Here is a 19,402-nt window from a genome sequence, read left to right as displayed (position 1 = left end):
TTCAGGGTGGACAATCTTTACATCTCTGACGTGAAACAGAAGCAGAAACATTGTGTTATTGTTCTAGTCATATTCCATTGTCTCATTCTTTCTTATTCATCTGTTAGTTTTATTATAGGGATATTTAACTGCTGGAAAGATGATTGTGTATTTAAATTGGGTCATTTATGTAGTAGAAATGTGAAATTATTTTAGAAGTTGGTGCCTTCTAGACTGAGAAAAGCCAGAAAATTTATTTTTGGCACATGTAAATGAAAGACAACAACTCCCAGAATGCACTTGCTTCGCTGCCCTACGAGGCCACTGCTAATCTGCAGCTGCTCCGGCCGCCTCTTGTTCCTCCATCATCCGCATCTGTTCATCGCTGTATTGCGGCTCGTAGAGGCAGCCACGGGCATCGGATTCGCGCACCAGGGGTCTCATTTATAAAACTGTGCGTAGGAACCTTACTAAAAGTGTACGTGCGCCCGAAAGCCAAAAATGGCTTACGCAAAACAATATTCAGACTTATAAAACCGTGCGTACGCCAGAACCTGCGCAGAATTCACTTTATAAATCCCAGTCAGCGGAAGATTGTGCGTACATGCGTCTTCACCCGAAATAACCATATATGGAGCTTACAACGCCTAGTTTTACTCTGCAGATCCTCATCTGCATATCATTTGCATATGATTATTCATCCACGTGATTCCATGTTTAACGGTACAAGACACATTTCATTATTAAAAATCAAGTAGTTGCCTATATCTTGCCTCGTTTTTGAATACATAAATCAAATAGTGTAAAATACATTTCAGAGAAAGTTTTTCTCAATCTTTTCCACTGGCCGAATTGTATTTTTAATTGATTTATATTTTTAATGGAAACAGATAGGCCTTGGGCATTATTTGCACAAAACTATTTTCTCAGACAATCTGGTATTATCATGATAAGCAATTATCTCTGTGGTTAAAACATTAAAACACAGCACGCCAGAGGAAAAGTTTTTGTAACTTCTCAGTAATGATTTCATGTTTAAGTGTTTAACTTTAATTTTAATGGCATATTTAATCTAAATGTTTATATCAGAAGTAAAACATAGTTTAAATCATTATTTTATTTATTTAAACTGCGTCAGTTTCACTAAACTGCCCAACGCGCTCGCTGGCATGGACATTTAAGAAGGGATGGATATTTGCTTCAAGTGACAGGCTTGGTGAGTGAAATTATATTTTGTATTATCTTTCTGTATATGTCTTTAGATTTTCTGTCTAAAAGTGACCAAAAATACATTTAACTCCAGCTCACCATCGGTGTCGCCAAACTGCTCCATCTCCAAAACGTTCGTACGCATGGGTTAGAGTTTGCGTGCAGGTGCGCAAATTTTCCCGTCAAGTTTGTTTTTATAAATCACAACTTATGCGTCAGAAGTGGCGTACGCCTCTTTCAGGGCCTGTTTTGTGCGTACGCAACGGTTATAAATGAGGCCCCAAATCTTCAAAATCGCCTTCTGCCATATCATCTTCAAAACTACCTTTCGCCATCGTGGTTAGTCTACTACTCAGCTTTCTCCACAGAGCAAGAGCCTGTTAGCTTAGCTTAAAAATAAAAAGATGGCTGACACTATTTCTACATTCTGTGAGTGAGATCGCACCCCCTATGGACGGGTTGAAAACATGCGGAACAAGCTCCGACTACTGGCTGTAGTCTCTCGCCTCTGGACAAAAAAGCCTCAGATGACGCTAAATAACGATTTTTTCCAGACACACAATACAGACATATCTCTGTCACAGTGTGTGGTTTGTGTCTCGTTTTCATGGTGTCATTCACATTGACTACAATTCCCAGCTGTTCATTGTTAGTCCTGTTAGATCTGTGTGTATTTATTCTCTGCCTGTTTCTGTATGTGTACGGAGTCGTTAATTTGTGTCACCACACTTCTTGTCTGTTTATACCCGTTCTTGTTTGGATTGCTTCTCTGGATTTTTGACCTCTGCATGGATTACAACGATGTTGGACTGCCCTCTTAATAAATTACTGCACTTGGATTTTCCTGCTTCCCGTGTGCATCTGTGACAGAACGACTCCGTCACCATAAATCCAGCGGTAATTTTCATTTTTTATTATTTTTTGTAGGATCTCGTCCCCAGTTACTATGTGGATTCCACGTAGCGAACTTTCTCCCGCAGAGAGAGAGAAGGGCATCTCTTTACTAGAGTATTTTTCTAGATGTGCACAAAGGCATGAGGAAATCAGGATAGCTGAAGCTTCACCACGGGTCTCATCGAGCGCTGGGACTTCGTCGATGGTTTCGTCCAGTTCAGAGACGGTACACATCCGTCAGAAGGGAAGAAGGAGGAGGAGACCTGCGTCGGCCCAGTCAGAGACTGTCCGCGTCCCGTCTGCCCAGTCAGAGACTGTCCACGTCACGTCTGCCCAGTCAGAGACTGTTCACATTCCGTCTGCCCAGCCGGAGACTGTCCACGTCACGTCTGCCCAGTCAGAGACTGTTCACATTCCGTCTGCCCAGCCGGAGACTGTTCAAGTCACGTCTGCCCAGTCAGAGACTGTTCACATTCCGTCTGCCCAGCCGGAGACTGTCCACGTCACGTCTGCCCAGTCAGAGACTGTTCACATTCCGTCTGCCCAGCCGGAGACTGTCCACGTCACGTCTGCCCAGTCAGAGACTGTTCACATTCCGTCTGCCCAGCCGGAGACTGTTCACGTCACGTCTGCCCAGTCAGAGACTGTTCACATTCCGTTTGCCCAGCTAGAGACAGATCAAGAGATGCCCATTCGTGTGGCTGCCAAGGCTATGATGGATTATTTGGAGCGTCTGACTCGGATCCTGGACATGCCAGTGTCCGTTCCTGAGCCGGAGCCAGTGTCCGTTTCTGAGCCGGAGCCAGTGTCCGTTTCTGAGCCGGAGCCAGTGTCCGTTCCTGAGTGTCCGTTCCTGAGCCGGAGCCAGTGTCCGTTCCTGAGCCGGAGCCAGTGTCCGTTCCTGAGTCGGAGCCAGTGTCCGTTCCTGAGCCGGAGCCGGTGGTGCCAGTTCCAGTGCCGGAGCCGGTGGTGCCAGTTCCAGTGCCGGAGCCGGTGGTGCCAGTTCTGAGCCGGTGGCGTCTGTTCCTGAGCCGGTGGCGTCTGTTCCAGTTCCTGAGCCGCCGGTGGTGTCTGTTCCAGTTCCTGAGCCGCTGGTGGTGTCTGTTCCTGAACCTGAGCCGGTGGTGTCTGTTCCTGAGCCTGCGCCGGTGGTGTCTGTTCCTGAGCCGGTGGTGTCTGTTCCTGAGCCGGTGGTGTCTGTTCCAGTTCCTGCGCCAGTGGGGTCTGTTCCAGTTCCTGCGCCGGTGGTGTCTGTTCCAGTTCCTGCGCTGGTGGTGTCTGTTCCAGTTTCTGCGCCGCCGTGGCCGCCCGAGGGGTCGTCTCCGCCGTGGCCGCCCGAGGGGTCGTCTCCACCTTGGCCGCCCGAAGGACCTGTCCCGTCCCGGTCGCCTGCACAGCCGGATCCGCCGTGGCCGCCCGAGGGGTCGTCTCCGCCGTGGCCGCCCGAGGGGTCGTCTCCGCCTTGGCCGCCCGAAGGACCTGCCCCGTCCCGGTCGCCTGCACAGCTGGATCCGCCCTGGCCGCCCGAGGGAAAGTCTCCGCCCTGGCCGCCCGAGGGAAAGTCTCCGCCCTGGCCGCTCGAGGGACTGTCGTCTCCGCCCCAAACTGATATTTGAAATGAACCAAGACATTTGCTTGACTATTTTCCACCCCCTCTTTCTACCACAAGGACCATTTGGAGTTCATAAAGGCACAGAGGGGCTGATAGGGATCAAGGCCTGTAGGCCAAGATGTGTGTACTTTGGGGGTCGATGAATTGTCACACCTTTAGTACGGTGGGGGAAGTTGTAAATATCTGATTGGTCAGTGTGAACCTCTCACATTTGGGTTTTAGTCACATGGTCACGGAAGGGATAAAAGAAGATTGAAACTGTTGCTCTGTCTCTTTTGATGCTCTGGCTCTCTTCTTATTTTCTGGGTCCCTTTCTTAGGTCTCTCTCCATTACCTCCTCTTTCCTCTTACTCTCTACACTCTTGTAAGCCCACGCTCAATCGGCCCAATGGAGGCATCCGGTCAGCGGGGAAGGTCTTTTCTCGTGGCAAAGTATTTTTTATTAAATTAAATACATTTTCTCATATGTATTTTTTCATTATTTCATCTGACTCCATAAATGAAAAGGTTATAATGATATCTGTGCATCATTAAATGTGAGCGAATGTTTGACTATTCTTTTTAACTCTTTACTGAAAATAATGTCAGAGTCCTGTTATAATAAAATCAAATGTTTACAATTTATTATGTCAGGTAAATGTATCATGCCAATTACATAATCAATTCAAAGATAATCAATACAAAACACCAAATGCTCTGGAATAAAGAGAAGAGATGCAAACCCGACATTAGGAAATACATGATGCTAAGAGTCCCGGCGGCTCTCAATTTGGAGAAAAGTGGTCTTCAATTGTGACAGTTTATTAACCCTCTGGGGTCTGAGGGGTTTTCTGGGCCTGGAGGTGTTCTGACATGCACTGACATTTGTGCTTATTTCTGTTACTTGTGACATTTCCATGGCTAAAGTCTGATTACACTGTATTCAGCACAAACTCTGCTACAATAATATATCAGCAGCATGTGTGTAAAAGTTTGTAGTTTTGAGATAATGACATTTATGCGTGGTTTGTGAAAATACACAAAAAAATTGTCACTGAAACCCATACTGATAATTTCTTCACAAGACTTTTGAAACTTGTATCATGTAGCCTAGAATATTTGCTCCAAAACTATGTGAAAATCACACTGACTGCTCATTCAGATAAGACAATATATTGATTTAAAAACTGTAAGACGTGTTTTGTGTGAGAAAGCTTTATGCGGGAGGCGTGATCACCTCATTAATATGTAAGCTTTTCACACCTGAGAAAGACAAAGATACTCCCCTAACGGCCCTATTAGGAGCTATCAGACCCTGTCATTCTGAGCAACCTTGCACAAAGAATGAGGAGATTTAAAAAAGAATGGCTTTTTGATTGTTTGTATTTATTTACAACACAACATAATCCAAAGATACACAAAAAATGACAAAAAAAGCACACTATTGAAAACAATGATCCAAAGACAGAGACCTTTGTGCCATTCCTAAAAACATTGTACATACCTTTCATTTCCAAGGTGTTTGATTTTCACTTTACCATGTTCATATACAGAGACTCATGTGAATGTTGAAGTCAGCAGGACTCAGTGGCATCTGGTCCCTGAAAGAAAAAAAAAGTGAACATACTGATATCAAGAGAAACTATAGGGAATATAGTTCTAAAATTTACTGGGAATAAATTTTAGATTTTTCTGGTTAAAATTGCTTTTTAAAATTCACAGAATAGGCTACACACACACACAACTGTTTCCAACAATATATAATATAATGAACACCAGGTTTGTTGTGCCTTGTAAGCATAGGCTATGCACAGTGCTGCATAAAATAATAATAACAATAACCTATAGCAGCATATAAATCTTCCAAAAGATTTCAGTAACAACTACGCTAGAGAAAAATAGATTGATTATCATATGTTACTTCAAATGTTTCTATTCGTTATGATGATATGAAATGAGATAATAATAAAAACATGAAGCCTTTGTTTGGTGCGTTTTGCTTTTCAAATGCGATCGCACTCCACAATATGATACATTCAAACGCAGAGCATGCTCCACAATATGATACATTCAAACGCAGAGCATGCTCCACAATATGATACATTCAAACGCACGACGCGCTCCAAAATATGAAACATTATGGTTACCATATTATACATATCTACGTTTGAGCAGATATCCACAAACACAGTAACAGTAAAAATGTGTCTAAATATTATAATATTCACCATATATCTAGCAACAGTTCAACTGCAATGTGAAGTTTATGCAACAATAACATAAACCAATAAGTAAGAATTTCTTACCTTACATCTTTCTTGTCTTCAAATCGCGTTCTTCTTCTTCTGATGTAAATCCAATGTAAGCTCAAGGCACGTCTTCCAAACTCGACGAAAAGCAGAGACTTGTTAAGTTTTTTGGTGCTTTGTTTTTGCGGTAATGAGCGCGTTTGCGTTCCATGTGGAGATTTGCATGTGAATCTCTTTTGCGCGTGTGGGCGTGGTCAAATTAAAAATAATGAGCAAGCGCGTGAGAAGCTGGACATCTTGTTGGTTTTATACAAATGACTTAACCTGTTAACCGTTGCCAGAGCGCGGGCGCACTGAAGCGGTTTTTTTTATAAATAGTTCAAAGTTACTATCAGATTTAATGTTATACCTTGACAAACTATACATCATTACAAAGATATAAGACTCAAGTTTCAGAATTTGACCACTATTGTATTCTGAGAAACTTATAGCGACAGTTATTTCTTAATTTGTGTCAGGAGTTATGAAATGAAAAAATGAGTCGATACCTTTGATATGAATTATGCGCGTCAGCCGCTTTCATTCATAAAAAAACTCCCGTGCCGTCGTCATGACAGCGATACACAAAACAACGTCCTTCCGGGCTTTTAGCTAAAAAATGTGCAGATTTGGAGAAATATTGATATATTCTCATAGGTTTACATCAGATTTCTATAGACAGGAATAATATTTATTGAATTTATACCCAAATGCGTCGATGTAATCATTATGAGCGTTTGTATACCCTGTTAATGCGTTTTCAATTCATACCAAAAGCCTGAGGGCGCCCTCGCCGCCCTGTGCACAGTATTAGAACATGAAGAAGTGCCATAATCATGTGACAATCCAGGAAGCCTCGAACACACACACAGCTAACAAGAGATCGCGCTGTAACTATGGCTGTAACATGGAGATACAGTCGTTTTGAAGACAATAAACATGTTTGCTATGATATTTGAGTTACCTGTGTTTTTCAATCCATGCCAGGTATTTCCATAATAATAGATTATATTTATAATGTAATGCTAATCTATATAGACTATCATTGTGCAGAACAGTATACAATAGTATATTTTCTGTCTGATTTTTTTATCTGAAGCCAAATTAGATCACAGAAAATTATTTAAAATACTCGATTTGCTTTATAAAGTAAGTTTATAAGCACAAACATGGTTTTAATCTCATAAATTGTCGTGTATTGATGGTGTGCTAAGCTAACGTGCTAGCTAGCCCTAGGTGCACCTGCCACCTAGAAGTTATATTTTTATTATTTTTTGAATGCTTACTGAAATGTTTCTTTATTCAAGAAATGCATTTAAAACAGTTTAGAATGTAAGGGTGAACTTTGAGAAAATAAATTAGTGACTGAAACCATATGAATAGCATGTGAATAGCCAGTCGTTAGTAACTAATGCAGACAAAAGAAATGCATATTTAGAGCCATAACCTGGCTGGAGAGGTGTGAATGTGTGCAGGGGGAGACTGAGACTGAATGGGGCTCGTTTGCACCACAAAACAATAAAGACAATATACTGCATAGATGGTAAGAAGATGACACTAAATATCAGTAGCATTTTAGCATCAAATCAAAATAAAGTCACATGACATGGTCTTGAAAAACATTTCACTAAATACAGAGTTTTGGACTTATTATCTTAAGATTTTAAACATAAAATGTTTAGACATGTGGCATTAGCTGTAGTGCATTTCTAGACTGCTCCAGGGCCAACTTCAATTTTATTTTCATGAGGATGTTTCATAAAAAATAATTTCTAATAACTTTACAAAACTTTGAAGCTATTTATAACAATTTTTGTCATTATGACAATAATTAATTCTACATTACAATAAACTGCCAGGTGTCAGCTTTCAAATGAGATCATACTTGTGCTTTTAGTGCAAAGGGTTCATGAACTGTATCTGTTTCAGTTTGGGTATGTCATTTCTTGGGATTTTTCAAAAGTGGGGTTGCAGCTTAACAGGTTAAACAGAGAATATTTGTTTTCAGTTTGAATCTGATCATTTAAAAGTACACACTTAAATGTATATAAAGGTATATGGCTCATAAATGTGTGACAAGTATTCGCTGAGTTTTGTTTCAGTTTATAGACGTGCTCAAGAAAAAAAAGTTCACCGCGACGGAGAGGCAGAAAGCACACCCTGTTTATTTTCTTTATTTCACAAAAGCACAATGTTTTGATTTGATTGTAAGTGGACACATACAAAAGTAGAAATATCACAGATTCTTTTTTCATATTTCTTTTTTCTGTATGACCATAAATGATGGAGAAATTTAAGTTTATTGTGCTACTATGTGAAGAAAATCCACCAAAACGCGCCGGCGCGTTTGTCGACCCCAGAGGGTTAATGTGCAACTAATGTGTTTTACAAATGTGTGAGAACACTAAAGATATGTGTATTTTAACTTTATACAACGTTTTATATTATTAAATATATAATTTAATTCATAATATTTCCCTGGTTCTGTTCACGCCCATAAGGGGAGGAGCAAGCATGGGAAAAAAAGCCACTTAATGGCCATAAATCACTCAAAGTGACATATGTTACACTTTAACCTCTCTCTGGCGGCGTTTCCAGACAACTCCAGAATCTCAGCGGTCAGATACTCGAGCACAGCGGCCAAATTAGGGATCGACCAATATGCATTTTTCAGGGCCGATGCCGATACCGATTATTACAGATCAAGTAGACCGATAACCGATATTTTGAACCGATATGTGTCTAGTGTAAAAATGAAAATTAATGTCAAAATTAAGAATAAAAAGGCCTCTGACTAAGACTCTTTAAATTATTTTAACATATCTTTAACTCTGAGAACTGTTCATAATAACAACATTAATATTAATAATAACAACAAACATAAAAAGTGCTGGGAGCATCCATCAGCAGCATTCTATAAACAAAGTAAAACTTGCATCCATCAGCAGCATTCTATAAACAAAGTAAAACTTAAAGCAAATTTAAACAGCAACAAATGAACAAATAATGGAAAATAAATGTAATCTCTCTGAAGTTGTATAAGGTAAATTAAAATGGGTAACAGTTAGTAGTCCCAATTCAGCAGCACCAGGTTGTGGTGCAGGAAGCAGAGCTGCTCCGCATGCTCTCCAGTGAGCCTGCTTCTTCTTTTGTCATAAATTGCAGACACTTCACTGAATACACGCTCACTAGGGACTGATGAGGGTAAAGAAATTTTCTTGCTTCTTTGACAAGTAGCTTGAAGCGCCCTTCATTCTGTCCCCACCACTGGAGTGGATCCCCCTTACGCCGGTCAATCACTGGCTCTTTGAGGTACTGATGTAACTCTTCTTCAGTGCTGTCCTTGTCTGACAGATCACCAGTATGGGGACCAAGAAGAGAACTGAAAATCTTGTCTATTTGGCTATGGCAAGGGGTCTCTTCTCTCCTTTGCCTTTTAGAGGCTTGGTCTTCTGCTGCAGGCTCCTCTCCATCTGCCTGCTGCTCTTGATTGGCTCTCTCTGTTTCAACCTGCTCTTGAAGAGCATCCTCTACATCATCTTTAAGCCATTCTTTGGCCTTGTTTAGTGTAGAGGCAGAGGAGAACGCATGACTCTTGAAACGTGGATCCAAAAGACATGCTAGAACCACATTTTTTGAGTCTTCAAGTTTGGCGAATCGCTTGATTAGGCTTTCCCTCATTACCTCCCTGAGTGTTCTGATGCCTTGTGTTGATGGCCCTTTATCTTCAAGTAGCATCTTGAGCACTGTCACACAGGGAATGATGCTGGATGCAGAAGAATTATTGTAGCTCACTTCTAGTGTCACTTCCTCAATTGGGATGAGTGTTTCAATCAAATTGGTAGGCAGTTGGACATGTAAAACTGCCGTGTTCCCCAGAGTAGACATTAAGAGCAAACTTTTGTTCAAATGCCCTTCGCAGCATGTGGAGTGTTGAATTCCACCTTGTTGGGACTGCCTGGATTAAGTTGTGTTCTGGTAGGCCAAGGTCCCTCTGGATGTTTCTCAGACGCTGCTTGGCCAAGATGGTATGTTGGAAGTGAGTGACACATTTCTTTAGCATGGCAATCACATATATCACAGCTCTTTGGCTAGCCAAACCATCGTTCACAACCAGCTGCAACGTATGTGCTGTGCAGCTAAGGTCCGGAATATCGGCAAGCCTCAAACCCTTCACCATGTTTGCGCCATTGTCACGCAGGACCAGAACTACACGGTCTTTGGTAATTTCCCATTCCTCCAGCATGTGCAGGAATGTGTCTCTGATGTATTCCCCAGAATGAGATCCATACATTACTCTCGTATTTAACCCCCTGAGGTCGGCTATCGCGCCGGCGCGATAGGCTCGTTTTTTTCCGTATGAGTGCAAAAAATAAATAAAAAAAAATATAAATTTTTATCTTATATGCTTGTGTTATACATCAATCGATCCTGTTTAGTGTGTATTTTTTTTGTGTATGCTCATAATAAAAACAAAGTGTTGTGCTTTTCGCCAAATAAAGAAAAATAAACATGATGCGAGTTCTGCCTACTCTCCGTCAGTGTAGTCCATTCTGAAAGGCGTCCGAAAATGAACTGTAACTCAGCGAATACTCAGTCAAACAGGCATACAGTCACACAGGCATGAAGCTTGAATTCTCTTCTTTTCAATTAAGTAATTTTTATAAAAAAACAAATATTCACAGTTTATGTAATATGTATGTAAAGAGAGAGATGTCAGTCGTTCTCATCTCAGCTAATTAAGTTTTAATGTGCTCCGCCCACGGAGAGCGCGCGCTATTCAAACGCAAATGTGAGGCGATCCAAACAAACCTGTGAAACGCCCACATCAGCTGGAGAACACACACCGCGAGTTCACTTTCAGACTTATGTACTTTACGATGCTGTGAGGAATAATACTATCTTGATAATAATCCTGCAAAAATTTACCTCAGAAGTTCTGGAAGTATCATTTCGAGGAGCAAACGGATCCCGCTGAGGAATTAGGTCAGTTCTGTTTGCTTTGTTCTAATCTGAATGAATGAACGCAAAGATGCGCGCTGTTGGAGCTACTACAGCTGGCAAAAATACTGTTTAAATATTGATCGCGTTTCTGTGTATGAATGAATGAACGAACGAACGCACAGATGCGCGCTGTTGTGGAGCTACTACAGCTGGCAAAAATACTGTTTTAATATGAATCGCGTTTCTATGAATGAATGAACGCACAGATGCGCGCTGTTGTGGAGCTACTACAGCTGGCAAAAATACTGTTTAAATATGAATCGCGAATACAAAGAAAGATTACACTGGAAATATTGTTACAATTTTAAATGTTGTTGTAATTGTATAACCTTAAAAAAAATATATATATATATATATATATATATATATATATATTAGAGCTGTCAAATTTAGCGCGTTAATAACGCGTTAACGCAAAATCATATTAACGGCACTAATTTTTTTAACGCTCGATTAACGCAGCGCGTATTTTCTGTTTGGCCCGTGACCCAACCCCTAGTTGGAGAAATGGAGATACACAGTGTTGGCAACTTAGCGACATTGCAGACCCCTTTAGCGATTTTTTCCCTTCAACAAAGCGCCCAAACCTTATTTAGTTTCTGAGAATATAGCCTACCGGTACCGCCGGTACTCCTCTCCCAGCACGCGCGCGCACCTCTCTCTCTCTCGCTCTCTCTCTCTCTATCTCTCTCTGCGTCTCACGCGAAGGAGCAGCGCTTTAATTCAGTTAAACACAGATATTATGTTGCTTCTCTAATTTTACAAATATAGCCGAAATCAGAGCACGGATGTTAGCTTATGTGTATTTGATTTCACCAGACGACGGCTCGATTATCAGAATTTTTGTGCAGATTAACGTCTTGGAAGGGAGAGCTGGTTATGTTTATTTGGTCGCGTTTCAGTCACCATTTCAAATTCATTCCGTTGTTTGACAACAGAAACAGTAAAATATACGTTTGAGAATGTATTGATAATTTAGCTTCATCAAAATGGGCACAGAGAGAGACAAACTACAATGTAATAATAAATGCTAAATGTACATTTAGCATTTTCAGAAGAGCTGCCCTGTCATGCAAAAATCTAAACATTTTTGTGTTAGTAAATTGCTCAGTGCAAAGAAAGAGAAGTAATGGGAACCTGGTATTTCTTTGTTCTTTCTACATGTAATAGACATGAACAAGTTCTTTGAAAAACATCTATGATCTTTGAAACATGTCTCGTCTTCATGCTATATTGACTATGGTTTTAATAATAAACATACATTTGCATAAATCATCTATATTTATCAATGCCCACGTTGATTAGAGTATTACAAACTTGAAAAGTATAAATTTAAGGTATATTTAGAACAAATAAAAAATGTGCGATTAAATGCGATTAATCGCGAGTTAACTCATGACAATCACGCGATTAATCGCGATTAAAAATTTTAATCGATTGACAGCCCTAATATATATATATAAGGATAGATGTAAACAAAATCTTAAAAGGTCATTATAAGCCTTCTCTTTAAATAATTTTATTATGCTTTATTAGTGACACATTTGGGAAGAGAATATATTCCAAATCTGAAAATACAGTATGAGAACAATTAACTGCACAATTACTAGAAATGTTTACCTTGAATATTGTACAATTTGCAAGCAAAATTTGTGGGAAAAAACAACAAACCAGTTATATATTGTCCTTGCATTCTTGTGGCTCAGTCACACACCTGAATGAAAGGCTCATTACGTATGCAGCCTCATTATGCGGGCCCCATTGACTCCGCAGGTGTGAATCACGCCCACCCGCATATGGCCTTTCCAAACAAAAAGTGTTTTACAAGATTTAAATCAATGTATTGTGTTATGTGAATGATTAGGCAGGATGATTTTCACATATTTTTGAAGAAAAAATTCTAGGCAACGTCATCCATTAGTCAAAAGTCTTATTTACATATATTTAGAATGTGTTTTATGGCCTTATTTCAGAAACTTTAGTTTTTTGTTTTTGAAAAAACCATGCATAAACATTATTCTATCAAAAATACAAACATGTACATGCAAGTTGTTCACATATTATGGTAGCCCTGTTTGTGCTAAATAGAGTGAATTTACACCTTTGCCATTAATATGTTTATAAGCAACTGAAAAAAGCACAAATGTCAGGGCATGTCAGAACATCTCAAGGACCCCAAAAACCCCCCAGACCCCAGAGGGTTAAAACAACCTGCCTTCTGTTCCATTCATTGTCAATGAAATGGCATGTGAGGCTCATCATTGACTCTGTTGATCCTGACCAGCAATCCGTTGTAAAAGAGAGTGAGAATCCAGCCTTCTCTGGCTGGATTAGGGCTTTAAGCTTGCTTACAACCTTTTCATAGATTTCTGGCAGCTTCTCAGTGCGGTAATACTGAATACATATCGTGGTTCTGCCACATCCATGAGTCGCTTAAAGCCAATGTCAGAGACCATTGTGAATGGTTGGTTGTCAGAAATGATCATTTCTGTGATCAGTTTGTCCATTTGTTTTTATCTGTCATCCAGATTTGTCCATTTTTTTTGTTTCTGAAAAATGTCATGTATTGTAGGCTGACATGTGGATGTTGCTCCCTGCTCAGATTCAGGTTTGTTTGATTGTGCAGATTTATACAATTCATTGCAATGAAACCTAAGATGGGACCACAGGTTTGAAGTATTGGCACTTTTTGCCACTGTACCACCCATACTGACAACATTTTTACATGTATTGCACACTGCCTGCCCTGGTGTTGGTTGAGTGTAGTACTCCCACACTGCACTTCTAAATGTTGTCTTCTTCCGTGTATGCATCTACAATGAGGGTAAGATAAAGAGAGAGTTAAAGTGGGACCACCGTATGTTTCATGATTAAGCCTATGGATATTGTACTACAGCTAAACAGCTTAGGGAAAGGGAAGTATTGGCATCAATAATTTACATGTTAGAAATGTGCAATAGCTTAACCTCTCATAATTATTTTCTGATGACTAAAACATAGCCTAAAATAATAGAGGTGACTATTCAATTAATAGTCTAATGCACATCAATGGATTAACTAAAAAGGCACACACATATATACATACACACACACATATACATATATGTGTATGTATGTACGTGTGTGTGTATGTATGTATATATATATATGTGTGTGTGTGTGTGTGTGTGTGTATGTGTGCGTGTGTGTGTGTGTGTTATATTTAGCATTTTATCTGCAGCTAATCACTACACCTGCATTTGCATGCATAATGTGAACATTATTCATATGACCCAGAATTGCATTAAAATCACACACAACCCATATTGTAATAGTGTTTTTTTTTTTTTGATGTGTGAAATGTTTGTTTTAACTGTTTATCACGGCGATTCAAACTAGTAAGTGTACAGGACAATGTCATCCAGAAACGTGCAATGTGTAACGTTATTAGTCAAATGAGAGAGCGCGGAGATAACTAAATCAGCAATAGGGAGCTCGCGTCGTGTCAGGGCATCAGAGCTCGCGCTTGATGCCATTTCAGCTCTTCAATATTGCGTAATGGTAATTCTGAATCTGTATGACAAATTATTTAGCAATCATGTTAGAATAAAGCAATATTTCTCCAAATATGCGCAATTTTTTTACTAAGAGCCCTAACGGAACGGACGCTGTTCAGTGAAGCTATGTGAACAACACAAAAACCGCAGCAGACGTGAGTGAAAATTCATTCGTGTTGATAATCTATTCACAATATAACGTTAAGTTGGCCGAATGGTGAGAGAAGTAGGTTTTAGTTTCACTATCTTAGCACTGATGTGAAGCTCCGTTTGTCACGTTTTGCTGATAAGAACCCAAGTGCAGACAGTACTTTCATAAAACACGGTTTATTTACAAACGGAAAACAAGGACCCACGATGGGGCAAACAAACATAAATAAACGGAACTAGAAACTTGACGAAGACAAACAGGAACTCTGACGATAATTAGACTTGACATGAACTGGAACTCACAGACAGATTACAAAGCTCACAGAACCAGATGATAACAAGACGAACAAGCCCTGAGAAACAAACACAGGGATCTTACATAGGACACATAATCACAAGAGTATGGTGACACTGATGAACATCAATACTAACGAGGAACCAAGGGGTGTGGTAAGGACACATAATCACAAGTCACAGGTAACACTAATAAACATTAACTGACAAGGAAACAAGGTAAGGACACAACACAAAACAACCGGCCATGTGCTTGCACACGAAACAAGAGACAAGTACATGACACCGTTAAAGCATATCACTGCAATGACGGACATTGACCGGGAATTCACAGTATAATAACTGTGAACGGGGCTTGTCATCATAAATCGATTATATTTAGGTGTTTTGCAACTTCAGTGTAGTGATTTAATGCAACTTCAGTGTAGTGATTTAATGCAACTTCAGGAACGTTTACTGCTTTCTTACCTTCGAGAGATAACTGAGTGATGTGTGATGATGATCAGTGAAGCAGCTCCTGTGCTTTCGGTGTGAGAGCGGAACATTTTCCAGCCGTGCCAGCCGTGCCAGCCGTGCCAGCCGTATTGATTGGCCGGACTCGTGACTCCCAACAAATCAAATGGTTGATGGGCGGGGCTTAGTCTAGGCCACAGAGCGGTGCGCTCTGACTGAGGTGGCTGGATCAGTGCCAGATCGCGCATTTCAAAATAACATTTTTTTATCGGCAAATCAGTTTTGAAAATGGCCGATACTGATAACAATAAAAATGCTTAATATTGGCGGCAATAATCGTCCACGCCGATAATCGGTCGACCCCTAGGCCAAATACACAGAAGCTCCGGCACCGACGCGCTGGGCATAGTTGCCTTTGCGGAGAAGCCTGTGATCATTTTGATTATGATGATGATGATAAAAATGTGTGATTACAAGTTAAACACTTTGGTCTTTAAGCATAGTATAAATATGTTAATATATATTATGTATAAATACTTCAGACTCGATAAAAAACATAACATTCCCTAATGGGCCTGTTGTTTGCTTTCAGTTGTAACAAAGGAAAGCCAATGTCATTTTTCACCAATGAAATAACACTCTTTACTATTAACTAGTGGGTGGCTCTTAAAAGAGCTTTTTTTATTTAAAACAAGTAAAAAGACTGAGTTTATTTCTTTTTGGCTGTTGTCTTTTTAGGTTTGGCTGCTTTAGTTTTTACCGCTTTGGGTTAGTTGGTGCCTTTGCCTTTTTTCTTAGGAATCGCTGGTTTCTTTGTCTTCTTGGGGCTCTTCGTTGCCTTTTTAGCGGTGGGTTTCTTCACCTTCTTCGGCGATATCTTCGTGACTGGCTTCTTTACTGCTGCAGTTTTGGGCTTCTTAGCGGCAGCAGGTTTCTTGGCTTTAGGAGCCGCTTTGTTGGCGGGTTTTTGTCTTGGTCTCGCTCTGTTTCTTGTAGAGGTTGAAGGAGCCGGAGGCGCCGGTCCCTTTAGTCTGGACTAGGATGCCTTTATCTGTCTGTGAAACTTTAAGAGAAAGATAGATGCAAAAGGTTTATAACTCAGTTCAGAATGACACTTTTTTTTTCACTGTTTCCACCAAGGCAGTACACTTTTAACTCTTGTAGCTGTTGTGTATTAGTTTTCTATGCTGATTACACTGAATTCGGGTAGGATTGAGTTTTATACCAAATCTTGCATATTTATCTTAATATGTAGGCTAATCATAATCTGTTGAACACTTATTATAGTTTTTTATGCATTTATTGAGATTTAATAACCATAAAAGTGATATCAACCAATGTTGGCAGCCTGTCACGGTTCATGAATTCACTGACTCTTTCTCGCGCCGTCTTGTGTGTGTGTGTGTGTGTGTTAATTGTCTCGTTACGCTGATTGTTTTATGTGGGCATTACCGCTGATTATCAGTGATCAGTGGCAGCTGTATGTCATCTCACCAGCCTATTTAATGCCCTGTCTTTCGTCTCATGTTTGTCAGATCGTTGTTGGTTGTTCCCCTGTGCTGTGTGGTCTTCATCTGGTGTTCCCTATTCCCGTTGGATTTCGTGTTGAGTTTCTGTCTGCCTGCCGTCTTCGGAGGATCCTGTCTCTTCTCATCACATCACGGATTGTCGGGTTGCACATCTGCCTCCTGCGCTACCACTGTGCTTAGGCCTGGGTCTTCACTACGTGTTCTTTCAATAAACCTGGGTTATCGCATTTGCATCTTTTGTCATCATTTACACGTCACACAGCCATTTAAATAAATGTCATCATTGTTCCCAGTCTTAGGTCAGTTTCTCTCAGCAGTAACTTTATAGCGGAAGTCACAGTATGTTGTGGGTTGTTTCCAAAAGCAGCCGTTCTTATATAATGGGTCTAACTTTTCGGAGGCCTTGGGTGGGAGAAAACTAAAATTAGATTTACAGCAAAACACATCACTTACATTTTCACATTTTGCAGAGGCTTCTTTCAGCTCACTGAAGATGTAGTCACTTTAGCAGCTGCTTGGGTGACGATTGTTGTCCCCAATGTGGCCTTAACACATCCCACACAACCGTCACAAATTTCAAATTGACGACGCACACAAGACTCTGGTTGTCTGTTCTTTCTTTTATTCTCCGCAGCAATGATATTCGTGTCTGAGAAATACATCAAAATGTATTATTAGACAGGGTGATAACACTGCAGACATAAACCACTGAAATAAGAAAAACATAAAATGAGGGTGACTGTGTGTATTCCATTAAGCTATCTGATGTTGCATCAGTAGTAGCACGTTAATTTCACCGCATGAGTCGCGAGGGACAACTATAAACACTCAAGGTATCCATCGGACATATAATGAAATCATCTCTTTAAATGATTATAAACATAGAATAAAAGAATTGGTCATTGCTAAATGCAGATGTTTTGATAATTCCACTTCCACTTAAATTCATTATTAAAATGATTTTATTAATGTCGTTTCTGTGAACAGTATTATATAGGGTATTAGGTAATACCTAAATGTTTATGCTGCTGTATTCTTCGTTGTATTTATTGATGATGTTGGTTTTGTCTGTGGTTTGTTATCGGTTTAATCCTGCTATCTGACCCTGTCTTGACTCACTTGTAAAAGAGGTTTTAACCTCAATGTGACTTTCCTAGTTAAATAAAGGTTAAAAAAAAAAAAAAAAAAAAAAAAAAATATATATATATATATATATATATATATATATATATATATATATATATATATATATATATATATATAAACCCATCCAACTCACTGCACATTTGTTGATATAATCACTACAAATGTTTACATCTGAAAAACAATATATAACAAATAATGAATGTCTGCAATGCATTAACCACTAGGGGGCACCAAAATTGATTTAAATTTACCTTCTATTTTCATGGAATTCAACATCCATTAATATCATTATAATTAATGTTCTTTTTAACTCTGTTACACTTGCAAAAATGACTGTTTAAAGGGATGGTTCGGAGTAAAATCAACCTAGGGTCCTTTGCACCATGACCTCGAGCCAAACAGAGGTCATGCAACTCATTTCTTCAGGCCTAATAATAGAGTTGAGCTCATAGTTGTGGTTTGACTTCTGCTCTGTTTCTGCTCTGTGGTTTTAACCAGAGTAGAGGAAACATTTATGCATGATCTGCATCTTTAGTTTCATAAACCTCAAAATATCATCACAAGATCAAAGATTCACAGAATGTCTGTGTAATTTTCATTGACTTCCCTCTTTTAGAAATCCAAAATCATGTTAATTTCTTCTCTAAAAAGATGGCAGTGAGAAAGGGTTGTTTAGAAGTGATGAAAGATCTCGCCTCTAAACTACCCTTTCCACTATTATCATTTTTGAGAATAAATGAACATGTTTTTTTGTTTGTTTTATTTGTGAGGGAAAAAAAGTTCACCCCTTTTTGGGCAGCTTGGGGGTCCCTGATAATATATTCATCATAAAATGTGTCCAACCAATCACAAACATCAAACAATCAAATAAACAAACTACTACTAATTGCATCTAATACATCATGTATAAATGTTTCTCACATTTCATATAAATATATAAACCAAATACACATGCATACTGACTGACCCCTTACTAACCCCTGACCTCCCAACAGTCTCTTGCCTGATTCAGGGACCCTCTCTTCCTGACTCTCCTCAAGCTCACTGTCAGAGGGAATGACCCGATCATGTTCCTTCCGCCCATAACATGTTCTTGTGTCCAATTCCTGTAAGTCTCAGTAGATAGTAAAAACATTGACTATTGGTGCGTCCAATTGAGTGGGAACACCTTGTTGGAAAATATATACAATAGATAATGGTACACCACAAGGTAGTGTACGCTCTATGACATTGTTCAACATAATGATCAACTTTTTCAGCAAATAAAGGAAGATATGAGACCACTGTATGCAGATTACAGGCAATATGGGTTGTAACATCAAACATGTA

Source organism: Scardinius erythrophthalmus, assembly GCF_964197995.2.
Source record: "Scardinius erythrophthalmus genome assembly, chromosome: 2".
Lineage (NCBI taxonomy): Eukaryota > Metazoa > Chordata > Actinopteri > Cypriniformes > Leuciscidae > Scardinius > Scardinius erythrophthalmus.
The sequence above is the reverse complement of the archived record's forward strand: the minus strand, read 5'-3'. Positions refer to the sequence as shown.